The sequence below is a fragment of the Callithrix jacchus genome, chromosome 7 (assembly GCF_049354715.1).
Source record: "Callithrix jacchus isolate 240 chromosome 7, calJac240_pri, whole genome shotgun sequence".
Taxonomy (NCBI): domain Eukaryota; kingdom Metazoa; phylum Chordata; class Mammalia; order Primates; family Cebidae; genus Callithrix; species Callithrix jacchus.
In genome coordinates, this window is record NC_133508.1 from 84,574,173 (window position 1) to 84,590,117 (window position 15,945).

Sequence of the window (15,945 nt, forward strand, 5' to 3'; positions counted from 1 at the left end):
CACACACTTCTCCAATGGAGATTCTGCTCACCCCCGAGGCCTGACCCACCTACTACACAATGCTCTGGGCTCTCCTCCCTGCTCCCACTCACCTGTGGGCTTGCTCTGGGGAAAGAACTCTCCGCCTTTCTACTCTGGGCATCCATAAGTCCCTGAAATTAGGCCCCTGCCTGGTTTTTAGGTTCTGGAGTGAAGTGCAGATACCACCTTACCTATCTTGGGGCTTAAACAAACAGGCTTTTCAGTACAGCCTCCACAGAGCTCTGAGCTTCCCTGTCACAGGGGTGATGAGGGGAGGGGGGGCACATAGCGAATCAGGTTGTGGAATCAAATCCTGGCTTTGCCACTTGCTCACTCTGTGACTCTGGGCCAGTCCCTTGACCTTGCAGAGGGCATTTTCTGATCTGTGAAATGGGGATGTCTTTCTTGCAGGGCTTCTGTGAAAGCTGGGGATAACATACATACCGTGCTTTTCATTCATAAATAATCCTGTTAGGTAGCTACTCCTATTATCCCCATTTCAAAGAGGAGGAAACAGAAGTTAAACCACAATATATGGTTGTGATGATAATTTGTAGCATTGCCCTTGCCCAAGATGTCTTTATATTTTAGTTCTAGGAGCTGAGGGTCAGGACGCCAGTGATAAGAACACATTTGTGAGCATTACCGATCTCTGATGCGGGTGGTCTTGCAGAAGGCTGTGGCCCCACCTGGCTACACCCTCAGCTCCTGGAATATCTGAGTACCTCCAAGCTGCCATCTTCCCTGAAGGCCCCTCATCCCAGGGGAGGACTCCTTCTCCACCCTGAGAGGAGAGTGGTAATGGGACATGAGGCTGGTGAGGGATTCAGGGCCCTGGAGTGAGAGATGGGACTGGCCCGGCAGATCCCTCTGTGTGATAGGGTCTTGCTGTGCTCAGGCATTCCCTGGATGCCACAGGCTCTTGCCTGGAGATCTGCTGCAGGCTAGGAAGGCAGAGGTACTGAACGTGTAGTTGCTCAGGGGAAGCAGACGGCAGAAAGTCTGCCAAGCTGCTACAGCGTCAGCACATTCCTGGAACAAATGCACTGAAAAGCTGGTCCTCTGACTCCACTTCAAGTGAGAATGAGGACCTTGCTGCCCCAGCAGGGTCGTGCCTGGGTCACTGACTGGTGCTGGAGGCTTCTGTGGGAAGAGGAGAGGCCTCAGAGTTCTGCCAGCTGCTGTTCTCCAGAGGCAAGCCTCTCTGGCCCCATCTGGCCTCCCTGACCCAGAGTGCTGGCCTCTGATTGCATTCCGCTAGTGATGGGGAGCTCATTAGGGCCTGGGGCTTTGGGGAAGGTTGTTCCTCTGGAGGCATGCCTGGTTCTAGAGAATGGATGTGAGTGTTTGCTGGGCTGTTGGAGCAGGGGGAGGTGCAGATGGGGAGGAGAGGCACATCCCTGCTATAGACTGAGAATGGAGTGGTGAGAGAGAGACCTTCTCCCCAGCTGAACAGGAAGGCAGAGACTGTTACAGAGAGGCAGCATCAAGGCAGCAGAGGCTTGTGAAGATCTTCCTCCTAGTCTAACCTTCTGGGATTTCACAAGGTAGAGCCAAGTCCCAGCATCGAAACCTGTCAATTCCCACTTCAGAACTCTTTCTGTGGGGTAGCCATCCATATAGGGGTGAGATTTGAGGGGCTCCAGGAATCACTCCCAACCTCAAGAGGGCTTTTCTGGGGCCTGCCTGCAATGGCTCCTTGCTCCCTCCCTGTTCGGAAGGTTGTGGGTACCTGCTAATGTGGACAGCTTCCTGGATCCCCTGCCTGCGGGAATGTGTATATCTCAAGTCTGGAAGCCTGATCGCTGCCACTAGCCCTCAGAGGGAAGTTGACAATCTCTCAACCTTCCTGCCTGAGTCGGGAGTTCTTCCTGGTGAAGTGGGGGCTGCTCGTTATCTACTGCACAGGGTTACTGTGAGGGTCAGTGACACATAAGGACATCACCCAGCACTGAGTCAGGCTCACTCACGTCCTCTCTCCTCACTCTTTTTTTGGAGGAGGCAGTGGCTGGGCAGGCCCAGCTCCCTAGGCAACACAGATCGGTAAATCCCGTTCCCACCAATTCCGCAGAGGCAGGTCTCGGGGGATTCCTTCAGCAATGTGTTACCAGCGCCCCGTTGACGGCCTGCAAATTCAACCCTGACTCTGGCGACCACCTACTGACCACTCACTTTGTGCTGTACATACCCTTTGCCCTGTGCTCTAACTGGTCATCACACAATCCTGTGGGTAGATGGGGTTACCATGCCCACTTCACAGAGAAAACTGAGGCCCAGGCACACAGCTCACCTGGTAGGCAGAGGAACTCAAACCCATCCCTGCCTGACTGCAAAGCCCATGCCCTATTCATTCCGCATCTCAAACTTGCTGGAAGCAGAGGACACAGGCAGAGAAAGTCTTCTTGGGAGAGGGGTCTCCACAACCAAGGGGCTGAGTGCAGGTGCAGGATGAATTATTGAGTGTGACATTCGAGGCTCCTGGCCTTTTAATAGTCCCTTTCCTTCCTCTGTGTTCCATTGTTCCCAGGCCCAGAGCTGCCTGTGGAGCTGCTAATCATGGGCAGTTACCACAGTGGCACATCATAAACAGTCTATAAAGGGCCCAGGAGCTCAGCCCACACCCTCAGACCCAGGCAGCACCCCCCAATATGCACACGTCCACAGGCTGCCCGCAGGAGGAGGCCAGCTCAGCCAGCACAGCCCTGACTCTGCACCATCTACTTCACGGCCAGAAGTCCCTGTGATGAAGATGAACGAGCAGCCCGATTTTACCCTCAGGGCATCTCTGGCTCAGAAGAGGGGTGACTTTGCCAGGGTCACAGAGCAGGCTGTGGGTGGAGCAGGGACTAGATGTCTTGGTTTCACAGAACAACATGAGCAGGAGTAAAGGCAGGCCCCACTGTACTTTCCCAAGCTCTTCCAAATCTGGGGTCTCGCTAATTCTCACAATAGCCATTTTGCAAATGCAGAGAGTGAGGCTGAGAGAGAGAAAGTCGAAGTCCATAACCAGCCCTGCTGATGGAATGACCCTCCCACAGCAAAATCCACCTGCACTGCCTTGCTCCAAAGCCCAGTGTGGCTCCCACTGTCTCCTCATCCTCCACAGCCTGCCACCACCTTCTTATATTCACTGTTCCCCCATTAACATCAGGTTCAGAAAAGCCAAATAACAACTCATGAGTCCCCCAAGACCCCATTCTCTTTTACTCCTCCACACTTCTGCTAAGCTATGCCCTCTTCCCAGAAGGGCCTCCTGCCAAGCCTCCACCTGGCTGACACCCACCTGCCCTGAGCACCCATCATTCTTTATCTGTGGGACTGGATGCTGAGCTCTGCCAGGGCAGGGTCCTGGGTACAGTTCCCAAAACCAAGCCTGGTGCAGAGTAGGTGCCCAGAAAGGCCCTTACTTCAAGAATCACTGTCTATATGCTCAGGAGGCACCCACCTTCCCAACCCTTACAGGCTCAGGAAATTCTCAGGGTGTGCGCTGAGCCGGGAGGAAGTGGCTGAGCTCCCAGCAAGTAGCTCTGCTCTTGAGGAAGGGAAAGAGACTTCCCAAGGCTGAAACAGTGTGTAGGGCCTTGGACTGGAGGTCAGGAGCCTGGGTTCACGTTCCGCCTCCACCACTAACTTGCTCTGAGGCACTGGGGAAGTTCCCACCCCCAGCTGGGTTTTGGTTTCCTCATCTGTTCAATGGGGAGAGGTTAGAGGCTCCAACAGAATGGAGACCAGGCCTGTTTGCTCATCAATGCAGGTCCCCCTTGCCTGGCAGATGGTAGACGCTCAGGAGACCTTTATTCACCCAATGACAGTGGTTCTTAGTGGGGCAAGTGAAGCTGGAAGGTTGCATGTGGTTTGAAAGTCTAGCGGCCCAACTGGCTTGAAGCAGACTGTGATGTGGTCCATCCTCCTGCCACACATACATCATGGCAGAAGGGCTGGGCTGGAGCTGAGCCACAGACTTAGCTGTGGTCAAAGGAGAAACACCTATGTCTCTAGATGAAAGGACATTTCTAATTTGACCATTGTGTTTGGCTGTGGTTTAGTTGATGACATATAATTTATTTAATAGGAAATATATTGAACTGGGGTGCAAATCTGGGGTCTCACTAATTCTCACACCATCCTTATATATCATTACATATGTGATAGATAATGTATTTTGCATGTGTATTTTATTTTAAAATATACATTTATTTCAAATAAATAAAAGAGAGTTTGAGCTGCTCAAGCTGCATTAGAAGGAGCCGTGATGTTAAACGTACGAAGAGTTGAGAAATGCGGTCTTAAGTGAAGTGGTGTTTCTAGGGAATCATTTTTTGGTGCTTGTTGTTTGTTTTTTTGAGACAGGATTTTACTGTCACCCAAGCTGGAGTGCAGTGGCATGACCATAACTCACTGCAGCCTCAGGCTCCTGGGCTCAAGCAATCCTCCTGAGTAGCTAGGACTACCGGTGCTTGCCACCACGCCTGGCTCATTTTTAATTTTTAGCAGAGATGAGGTCTTATTATGTTGCCCAGGCTGGTCTCAAACTCCTAGCCTCAAGTGATCCTCCCTACTTGGCCTCCCAAAGGGCCGGGATTCAGGTGTGAGCCACTGCGCCTGGCCTAGGGATCCATTCTTGGCGAAGATGATGTTTAGAAAGCCATCAGGAAGTACTGGGCAGGACTCTTGAATTTATTGCTGTAGTGACCCTCACATGCTCTGGGACCACGGGCAAAGATGGAAAACCTTTGGGGCCTCATAGTCTGGCTCTGTCAAGGGGTGCATGCTCCATGCAGGACTGAGTATGAATGCGTGTGTGACTGTAGGGTGGGGAGGATGAGGATGCAGCAAGGGCGCTGCTGGGGCTGCCACGGATGCCACCCAGACTCTTTACTCCCTGCAACGCCATCTATCCCAGCAGGCTCCCCAAACTCAGCCTCCGGCTCATAGGGTGTGTAATGGAGGAGACAGCCAGGGAATTCCCCAGCTCATCAGCTCAGGGCTCCGGAAACATGACTGCATCAGGGAAATCTGCAGGCAGTACCAAAGACATGCTTGATTTCTCAAATCAAGAGGCACATTTTTAGCATCTGCATGTGCTCTGCGGTGAGACCACCTAGGTTAGAATGCCTCTGTCTGTGTGGCCCATGGCGAGACCCTTATCTCTCTGCTCTGCATCAGAGCCTTTAAATTACTGGGACATGAAACATTTGGGGTGGAGCTGGCCAAGGGAGATCCTCAAAGATCCAGAGCCTGAAAGAAGTGTTTCCCTCCCTTCAGATTCAAAGCACCTGACTTGTCTTGCTTATGGTGAGATCAAGGCCCATAGCCCTGAGAAAACAAAGGGCAAATCAAGAAGGGGCCTATTAGGGAAAAATAATCAGAACAGCCACTTGTCACTGCTCTGAGAATGGGAACTGAGGCCTCAGCAAGGGACAACCACCAACACTTTGGCCCACAATAAGGTACCCCCCTTTTTAAACAGGAGGGATTTAAACAAGGTTGGAATCAAGCTGAGCCACCACCACCTGGGGACAACTACTCAAGGCTCAGTCAAGTGAGCTGGGATGCAGGGGCCTAAGAGGGTGGGAGTCCAGCAAGGTCAGAAGGCTCGGCCACCCTTCAACCCAGGGACCTCAGGCTGGGACCCTTAGTTTCCTCCTGTTAACTAGGGACAGTGAGCCCTTCCTGGCAGGCCTGGCTGAGGTATTAACAACACACATACAGGTGCATAAGGGCTCAGTCCAGGGCCACACCCAGTAGGTGTGACCCACATAGCTTATGTTTCCTCCTTCTCTCCAGGGCTCCTGGGTTCCAGCTCTGACCCTGTGACCCCACCCCCATGGACAGTACTGTCCCCCTGCCGCCCCGCTGGCTGGTCCCTGGAATTCTGAAGTCTTCTAAACTCCCTTCCTTCCTCACAAACAGGCTCTTGAACTGAAAATCCCCCACCAAGTCCCTGGTGTCCCTGGGGGAGCGGACAGTACAGGCAGGAGGGGTGAGTGGAGAGCACATCGCTTGCCCCTCCTGTCTTCTATCCCCTCTCATTGTGCGGGAAGGTCACTGTGAGTGGACGGTGCACAAGGGCCGCTCGGTGCAGCCTTTGAGGAACATATGGCCTACAGTTTGCAGAACAAATAATAAAGTAAAAACACTGAGCAAATGATTCCCTTTTGTGGGCAGAGTATGCAGAGACCAGAGGTAAAGTCCCCTTGGTCAGGAACTTTAAGTGGCCCCTTATCAAGATTGGGCTCCCAGATGGGCTTTTCCATCCTTAGCCTCTCTCAGAAGCTGCCCCTGGTCTTTCCTATCCTAGATGGACTGAATTTAACCCAATACAACACTGGGTGAGCCTCAACATTAAGCGCCCATATCTTAGAATGTGGAGCCTTTCAAAGGTCAGGCAGTTTTAGAGTCTCACATGTCAGATGCAGCCTGGAGTGGTCTCACAGCACACAGGTGGCAGAGGCAGGGCTAGGACCCAGCCCCCTCCCCATAGGCCTGCTGAGCTCCACAGCCTGCCTCTGTCTTGTGCACACCTGCTGTGCATCTGGATCAGCCAATGCTACAGATGCGGGAATTGTGGTTGGAAAATGATGTTCTCATTTGATGCCTACCCTAAACCTGTGAAGTGGGGAGGGCAGGGAGGCTCATTACTGCAGAGGAAACTGAGGATGACTGGCCCAAGGGACCCCAGTGAGGTCCTATGCCTGCCTTTTCCCTCTTACTGGGACATCAGTATGGGCCTGGACTTACTTGGCTTTTTAAATGCTTGCAAGAGGCTAATTTTAAATATCCCAGGGGACAAGAAGGAAGGAATGTGCTGGCTTCTCAAACCTCGAGCTGCCCATAGAGTTCTTTCAAGGAGTAGTCTCCAGCCAGTTCCTGGAGGGGCTTCACTCACCCCCACTCTCCTGGGAGAGGGGCTCAGCTAGGGCAGGTGTGAGGGGAGCCCAGGCATTTAGAAGCTGCAGCTTAAGGAACCCGAGGCTGCAGCTCAGTGCCTATGCAGCGTAGGAGGGACTGCCAGCATACCAGTCCTGTGTGCCTGCCTCTTCACTGTCGATGGTGTGCACCATTCACATCCATCGGCAGGAGCAGATGCCCTGGGCTGGGGTCAGCCTGCACCATCCTCTCCATCACACTCCCTGCCACATCCCCAAGCCTGCCTTCCAAATCTTCAACACACTCCTCCTCTCCATCATTGGTCCTATGCTCAGGCCACTTTTCTGGTCCTCCCTTCCTTATCCTGTCCCCATCACTTCATTCGTCATCAGTTCTAAGATTTAAATTGGAACAAAAATACATATGGCACATTCGATGACTTCCCATGAATAAATTCATGCATGACACTTAAGACACTCTCAAAAATATTACCAATCACAAAAAGTCCTTTACTGCACCCCATTGTTCTTAAGATAAAGTCGGTTTTGTCACTGAGCACTGGGGCCACTGGCCCTCATGGCCACCTCCTCCTGGTCTCTTGTCACTACTCATCCCATGGTTTTGTCTGGCTACACTGGGCTTCTTTGTGTCAGGCCTTCTCTGGTCTCTGGGCCTTAAACTTGCTTCTCTCTTTTTCCCTCAGCCTCTTCCATGACCCTCTCTGCCTAAATTCCATCCATCCTTAGAATTCCCAGCAAAGTATCACCCTTGAGACCCTTTCCTGCCTGGTCAGAAGTCCTCCTGTGCTTCTGACTCTCCAACTGCTCTTCCTTGGGTCTTACTGACCTGCCCTAGGATGAACCCCTCCTAGATGGGACCTCCCTGAAGGCAGCGGCATGGCACCCTCATTCACCCCTTCCCCCATTCCCAGGCCCAAGGATGAGCCTGGCCCAGAGGATGCCCTCAAAACATCTTTGATTAAACACATGAAAGGCAAGTTGCCTATAATGACATTAACTTCTAGACCCTTGGGGAGGGAGTAAGGGCAGAGAGATCTCAGGGGCTGCATGCGCACCAGGCACTTGCTACCAAGAAATGAAGTGAGTTCATAAATTCACTTGCATGATAAAACCAACCAAGCTGGGAATCGGAAGGAACTGGGTTCCAGTCCCACCTCTGCCTCAAAGCCAAGTCACCTTCATTCTCCAGGGCCTTGGTTTCCCCTCCTAACAAAAGGGACGTGCCCCTGCTTTGCACCTCTTTGAGGATCAGACAACATCAGAGTGGTGAAAGGAGGCTTTGACAAGTACAAAGCTCTAGTCAGACATATAGGATGACAGATATTACTCAGGCACAAAGGGAGGTTTCTCCAAGGCCTGTTATCTCCTTTTTATTTTCTTTCAAGGAAATGGCTGAGCCCAGCCTGCCTGCATTATTGTTGGCACTGTGAGCCAGGGAAGAGGGAGGCAGAGAGGGAGAAGGAATCTTTAAGAGAGACTCTCTGGGGGACACTAATATTTTTAATAGTTTGTGGGTTATGAAGCAAATCTCTGTTCTCCATATTATATATCTCAGCTGAGCCCGAAGAATGTTTCCAGCGTCTTTAATGAAACTGAAGCCGTAACCCAGCAGAGAGAGAGAAAGGCAGAAAGAGGAGATTTATTTGCAGAGATGTTTGCTCAGAGAAAGGTGAAAGTGGCTGGAGGCAGGGGGCCCGACTGAGCCAGATTCCCCGGCCCTCCAGTGCCCTGATTCTGTCCTTGGTTGCTGTCGGACCACCTGTCCTCACCTTTGAAGCGTACAGGCGGCTGCCTGCGCTGGCCTCCTCTCCCCATGGCTGGAGGGTGCCTATGGTTTTCCCTCTCATTGTCTGGAGACGCAGGCAAACTCACCAACAGTTGGGAGGACTGGCTTTTCCAGCACGTAAGAAAGCCGGCTGCAGCCCAGAGCCTCGGTGGGAGAGCAGAATTATTAATAGGTCCTACTGAGGCCTCGGGAAAAATGCAAGACTGCATGGAGTTTAAAAGGTCAGCGTGAATAACAAAAACAGACTTTCTGGGGAGTCAGAATGGATTTAAAATACACTCAGAGGAGCCTGGGGCTCCTTTGCTGCTGCAGGCGCCGCGTGAACATCTTTGTGTGTTCGCAGGCGTTTGTGTATACCTCTGGGATCTGGAGACATTTGTCAGCTCCCAGGGAGCTTGCCGCCTCACAGGGTGTGTGCTCTGGGCAACTTTTAGGTGCCAAGAATGGCAGCTCAGTGGCAGAGCTGCTGTATGGGTGATCACTCCCTCACTCTCTATAAAGAGGGGAGAGTGGATTAGTTGATCTTAAGGATATTTCCAATTTGAAAGCTGAAACCGTGGATGTTGGGGAGAACCTGGCCCCTGGTACCAGAGGATCCAGATTCAAATCCCCAGCTGGTCGTGAACTGGCTAGGTGACTCTGGGTGAGCTGGGATGCTCCTTGGCCTGGGTGTGGAGTTACCACCCTCAGGGCTACTGCAGGGCGATATGGGCAGAGTCTGGAACATGCCTGGCACCCTGAGCTCCTGGCTGTTTCTCCTCTTGCCAGTCCTCTTCTTCCAGGCTGTCCTCACTCATCCTTTACCTGAACTTTGGAAGACTCATTCAATTAGACGAGTATTTACTGAACACCTACTGTGTGCCAAATGCCATTCTAGGCACTGTGATACAGTAAAAATCTCCTATGGTCTGGAGCTTATGTTTTACGATCATTGGTGTCTACCTGTCCTGGAGTCAAGTGAGTCAGACTCTTAAAGAAGTCAGATGTGGGTATAGTCAGGCCAGTTACGACCACCGGGGAGGCACATCATCTCTCAGAACCTCAGTTGCCTAAGCTGCACGACAGGGATAACAACAGCAATGCTCTCTGGGGGGATGATTGAACACATGGCACCAGTAAGGACTTAGCAAATATCTGTTACTGGCTGACTAATGGATAAAAAGCATTTATCAGTGTAAATGGCTATAATTCTTCCTTCCTTTTCTCCTTTTCATTGTCTTCTGCATGTATATTAAGTCTTCATGCTGAAAGGCTGCAGTGTGACTATCAGGAAACGCTAATAAGTCCCAATGATTTTATAATAATGGGGACTGATATTACTTGAGCACCTGCTGTTTACAAGTCTTGATGCTGAGTGCTAGGGGCATAGAAAAGAATCTGGCATGTTCTTTGTCCTTTTTATATTTGGTGTGGTTAGGGAGACACAGCTGCAAATTGTCATTAGCTATTTGGGGCTCTCAGAATGGGGCAGAGGGAGGCACTGGAGCTTGTGAGGACCAGGGAAAGCACCTAACTCTGCTTTGAGGAGCTGGGAAGGCTTTGTGACTCCTGAAAAAGTGACCCTCCACCTGGCTGTCCCAGTCATAGTCTCAGAGGGTCTTTATTTTATTTAATAAGATTCTCCTCTTTATTTTACAGCTATAGAAATTAGGACCATATGAATTGTGTGGTAAGTGGCAGAATCCATCAGGATTGACTTCCAGGCTTGTAACCCCTTGAAATTTGCATTTTAGCCAATCAGAATTCATTTAAATACAGATGCTTGGACAATGCAATGATGTAGTCATCTTTGATAACTGGAATCCCAGGCTCTGAGAGGTTCTGAGCCAGGGAGTCTTGATCTGAGACCTGATTTGCCAAGGAATTCTGACTCCAGATTTACCTGGCCCTGGGCTCCTAGGGAGCAGGGGAAGGGACAGGTCACAGGTGAGAAGAAGATGTGGGGTTAAGATAAAGTCTCAGGTCCTACCTGGCTGAGCAGGTCAAAAAGTGTAGCCTTGAAAGAGGTTGAAATTAAAAAATTAAAAACAACTTTCCCAGATGGGGCAGTAGAATTTGGTTGAGTTAAGATAACCATGACCCTGGTCAAAGGTCTGGCTGGGGAATGATCACTGGCAGAAGAGGTTGTCAGAAGAAAGAAGATGCTGGGATGGGTGAAGACATGCCTGTCCTTCCCTCTTGGTAGCTGGAGTAATCTGGAATCTCACTGCCTCTAGTAACATTTACCTGTTTTTCAGTCTACCTTGATCATGTCCTTCTGAGGGCTTTTATGACTCTTATGACACCCATACCTTTTGGCACTTAGTGGATCTTCAGGACGTTCTGTTACACATTCTCTTACATCCAACTTGCCCTTTCACACCTATACATCCTGCCTGCTGGCAAAAGTGGAAGAAGTTGGATATCAGTGAACCATTGGGTGGAGTGAGGACCTCTGAAAATTCTCCCCTTCATAAAGCAACAAGAACACAGACAAAACGGTCAGAACAAACTTTTTCAGAACTCTGGAAACTAACCAAAGGCTTACAGGATTCTAGAGAATATTAATCAGCTAAATCTCAGTATAAACAGTAAGCTTTGTGGCATTTTAACTTGCCCTATTTCTCACACCCCTTCTGCAGTAGTCTTGAGAACCAACACCTGCGATCCCAGGGTAAACCAGCAGCCTGGCAGTCACCAGCAAAGGGAAAACTGGGTTGGAGCTCCTTCAAAGTCACATTCCCAGAGAACTGTCACTGTTTGACCTCTCTGATGGTTCTTTGGAAGATCCTACCCTCAATGCTGTCTGTATTTGATCTGACTCAAAGCTTGCCTAGTGCTAACAGCATTTTCCCCGGGGGTGTTTGTTGAAGACAGAGTCAAATTTTTGAACATCACAGCAGGCTGAGGCATTTGAAAACAGTTGGGTCATACAAGAGACTAACCAAAAAGCTTAAAAGGAAAAGCTAGGAAATAGGGTGTCCACAGGGGCTTTGAAAAGCTCCAACATATTCCTGAGACTCTAGAAGGCTGCATGCATGCATAGGGCTGTGTAAATGCCCAGAGCTATGTACGTGCTCAGGAAAGACCTGAGAAGGCTCTAAGCTCTCACCTCTGCTAACCTTGAGGCTTTAAAACAGGAAGTGAAGGCTAAGGCAGAGTTGTAAATTGCATGGATGGGTTTTAAAAATGTGCTCCCAGTGGCTCAAGTCTGTAATCCCAGCACTTTGGGAGGCCGAGGTGGGCGGATCACCAGGCCAAGAGATGGAGACCATCCGGGCCAACGTGGTGAAACCCTGTCTCTACTAAAAATACAAAAAATAAAAAATTAGCTGGGTGTGTTGGCGTGCGCCTGTAGTCCCAGCTACTCGGGAGGCTGAGGCAGGAGAATTGCTTGAACCCGGGAGGCGGAGGTTGCAGTAAGCTGAGATTGTGCCACTGCACTTCAGCCTGGTGCCTGGCAACAGAGCGAGACTGTGTCTCAAAAAAAAAAAGTGCTCCAACACACACACACAGAGCCTTCAGTAAAGACTGAGGGACTTATTGGTTCCAGACATTTAAGTAAATTGTTGTCTAATCATTAGCTGATCACAAAGCTCACTGAGCAGAGACTTCAATGACCACACAAGGAATACAGAGTTTACAGAATTAATTCAGAAAAGTCTTTAATTAAATAATGACAACGAACAGCAATGGCAACAACAAATCCTGAGAAGGAAAGAGAATCTGATTTCCGGGTTTGTCACATTATATTCTTTTAAGTGTCAAATTTTCAACAAAAATATTACTAGAAATATATACAAAGAAGAAAATATGACCCATAAATAAGAGAAAAAAGCAGTTAATAAGGAGTATCCTTGAGGAAGTTCAGAAGTTGGACTTACTAGGCAAAGACTTTAAATCAGCTATTTTAAATCATCTATTTAAATCAGCTAGTTCAAAAAACTATGAAATCATGTCTAAAGAACTAAAGAAATGTATGAGAATTATGCCTCACCACATATAGAATAGTAATAAAGAAACAATTTATTTTAAAAAAAGAACCAAATAAACATTCACATATTGTTGTTGTTGTTGTTTTTTTAAAGATGGGGTTTCACCATGTTGGTCAGGCTAGTCTTGAACTCCCGACCTCAGGTGATCCACCCGCCTTGGCCTCCAAAGGGCTTGGATTACAGGCGTGAGCCACCATGCCTGGCCGATTCACATATTGCATAGTTGTAAAGTACAGTAACTGAAATGAAAAATTCACTAGAGAAGCTCAAAAGACTTTAGCAGGCAGAAGAATCAACAAATTTGAAGACAGGCCAATTGGGATTATTCAGTCTCAGGGAAAAAAAGATAAAAGAATTTTAAAAAAATGAACAAAGATGGTACACTATCAAGTATACCAACATATGCATACTGGGAGTTCAAGAAGGAAACAAAAGAAAGAAGGATAAAGGACATTGATGAAATAATGGCTGAAAACTCCCCAGATTTGATGTAAAAATCATTAATCTACACAACCAAGAAGCTCAATGAACTCCAAGCAGGATAAATTCGAAGAGATCCGCACCCAGACATACCATAATCAGACTGTCAAAAGCCAAAGAACCTTGAAAAGAGCAAGAGACAACTGAACCATCACACAGTTGAGTAAGATTGATGGCTGATTTCTCATCAGAAATCATGGAGGCCAGAAGGTGATATATTAAAAAGTGCTAAAGGGAAAAAAATGTCGATATGCAGTGAAACTATCTCTTAATAACAAAGAAGAAATTAAGATATTCTCAGACGAACAAATATTAAGAGAATTTGTAACCAGCATACCTTCCCTTCACTAAATATTAAAGTGAATCCTTCAGGCTGAAATAAAAGGACACTAGACAGTAGCATAAACCCAGGAAGAAATAAAGGGTACCACTAAAGATAACTATGTAGGTGAGTATAAAAGACAGTACAAATGAAAAAGTCTACTGTCTGATTTAAAAGGCATAAAAGCAGTTATAAATCAATGCTAATGGGTTTTACAAGGTACAAGGATGCAGTTTGTATGACAATAAGGCACAAAGGAGGAGAGAGAAAAAGGAGCCATATAGAAAAAAGTTTTTATATATTTTTGTAATTAAGTTGATATTAATATGAATTTATAATTCCCAGGGAAACTACTAGGAAAACTAACTCAAAAGGCAAGTAGTCAAGTAGTCACAGACCTGGGTTCACAAGGCAGAGCAGTCACTTCAGTCTAGATCACCTTGGGCAAGTAATCCCCCATTTTCGAATCTTAGTTTCCTTATCTTTCAAATGGATATAACTATGCACAATTCAAAGTTTATCCATGTCTCTAACAAGGTAATGAATGTGCTGTGCATGTTAAAGAGAAGAGATTGGCCTCCAGTGGACAGTGGGAGGCCACACTGCTGGCCTGGCTTGAATCTTGCCCCTCAGCCTTAGCGGTGTTGCCTGGGACGATCATTCAACTTCTCAGAGGCTCAGTTCCTTCTTTTGTACAAAGGAGAAACAACATCATCTGGAGACTGCCTGGAATCGTGTGTGCTGTCCTTATTCAGCAAAGTGCTTGGCATGTAGTAGGTATCCAAGAAATATTGGTGATTATTCTTAACTGTGAGCAATCTGAGAGGGCAGTGATGCCTTCATAGACAGAATGTTTTTATCCTCTCAAATTTCATTGTTGAAAGCTATTTCCTATTCTGATAGCATTTCGAGGTGAGGCCTTTGGGAGGTAATTGGGTCATGTAAACGGAGGCTTCTTGAATGAGATTGGTACTCATAAAAGAGACCCCAGAGAGGTCTTTTGCCCCTTCCACCATGTGAGGACACAGCTAGAAGACTGCCATTTATGAACCAGGAAGCAGATCCTCACCAGACACTGAATCTGCCGGTGCCTTGATAGTGGACTTCCTGGCCTCCAGGACTGTGGGAAATAAATTTCTGTTGCTTATAAGCCACCCAGTCTACGGCATTCAGGCCTAGTAGCCCAAATGGACTAAGAAACCCATTTAATCTTGGGGTCCCCCGAAGCCTATCATAAAGTAGCTTCCCAGTAGGTGGGGTGCTTGTTCACTGAATTGAAATTTGCTGGCCTTTTTGTCATCCAGAGAGAAGCCTAAGATCCTGTGAAAGTTCACACCACAGGGGAGAGGACTGGGGCTCAGGAAGCCAGGGCTGGGATGAGAACAGTGGCTGGTGAAATACAACCCTCTCCCCTGCTGGGCTCTCGGAGTCCACAGCCAGGACCAGCAGTATAGTGGACTCCTTAGGGGGAAATGTCACAACCTCAGCACCAAGAAGGAACAGATCTGCGTTTTTCTCACATTAGGACATCTTGTTAAGAATGGGTTCTTGGCCCTGAAAGATATTTGGGATCCAAGGGTGACCAGGCCTGTTTAAAATCTCTTTTTTATTTTATTTTATTTATTTATTATTTTTTTGTTGAAAGGCTTTTTTTTAATTGCATTTTAGGTTTTGGGGTACATGTGCAGAACATGCAAGACAGTTGCATAGGTACACACATGGCAGTGTGTTTTGCTGCCTTCCTCCCCTTCACCCACATTTGGCATTTCTCCCCAGGCTATCCCTCCCCAGCTCCACCCCCCCACCGCTGTCCCTCCCCTATTGCCCCCAATAGACCCCAGTGTTTAGTACTCCCTTCCCTGTGTCCATGTGTTCTCGTTTTTCATCACCCGCCTATGAGTGAGAATATGCGGTATTTCATTTTCTGTTCTTGTCAGTTTGCTGAGAATGATGTTCTCCAGATTCATCCATGTCCCTACAAACGAGAGGAACTCATCTCTTAAAGGAACCCTCACACTCCCTCTACCCAAGGTAGCCCCATCTCCTTCACAGCCAATCTCAATGGTCTCTATTTCCTACCTCCCCGTCTCCCACTAGATCTAATCTGACTTACACCCAGACCCTCCCTGCCTCTGCTCCTACCGAGGTCTCCAAGAACCTCCTGTGACTGCATCTGAGTTCAGCGTCTTGGACCTGCCTCCTGACTGTCTGTATCACCTTGACCATCAGGCCTCTGCAGGGTGGAGAGAGAGGTGTACCAGGCTTCTGGAGAATGCACCTTCCATGGCTCGAGTCCTCCTGAAAACTCTAAGATTGATGAGTGGAAAATGATTCCCAAGGACAATTATAGCACCAGGTCTCCACAGCAGTGCAAATATGAAGGAAAAAAGAAAGAATGTAGCCTGCCATGGGCCAGGCCTTTTCTAGGCCTCTTCCCTGAGTTTCCTCATTTAATACTCACAGCGACCCTAG

The 15,945-nt window shown here is 48.5% G+C and overlaps 1 protein-coding gene across 1 annotated transcript in view; it reads right to left on the reverse strand.

Annotated features, from left to right (window-relative positions):
• TRABD2B (TraB domain containing 2B) overlaps positions 1-15,945 on the reverse strand; it is a 229,749-nt gene that overhangs the window by 60,419 nt on the left and 153,385 nt on the right. The gene's annotated exons all lie outside the window — the stretch shown is intronic.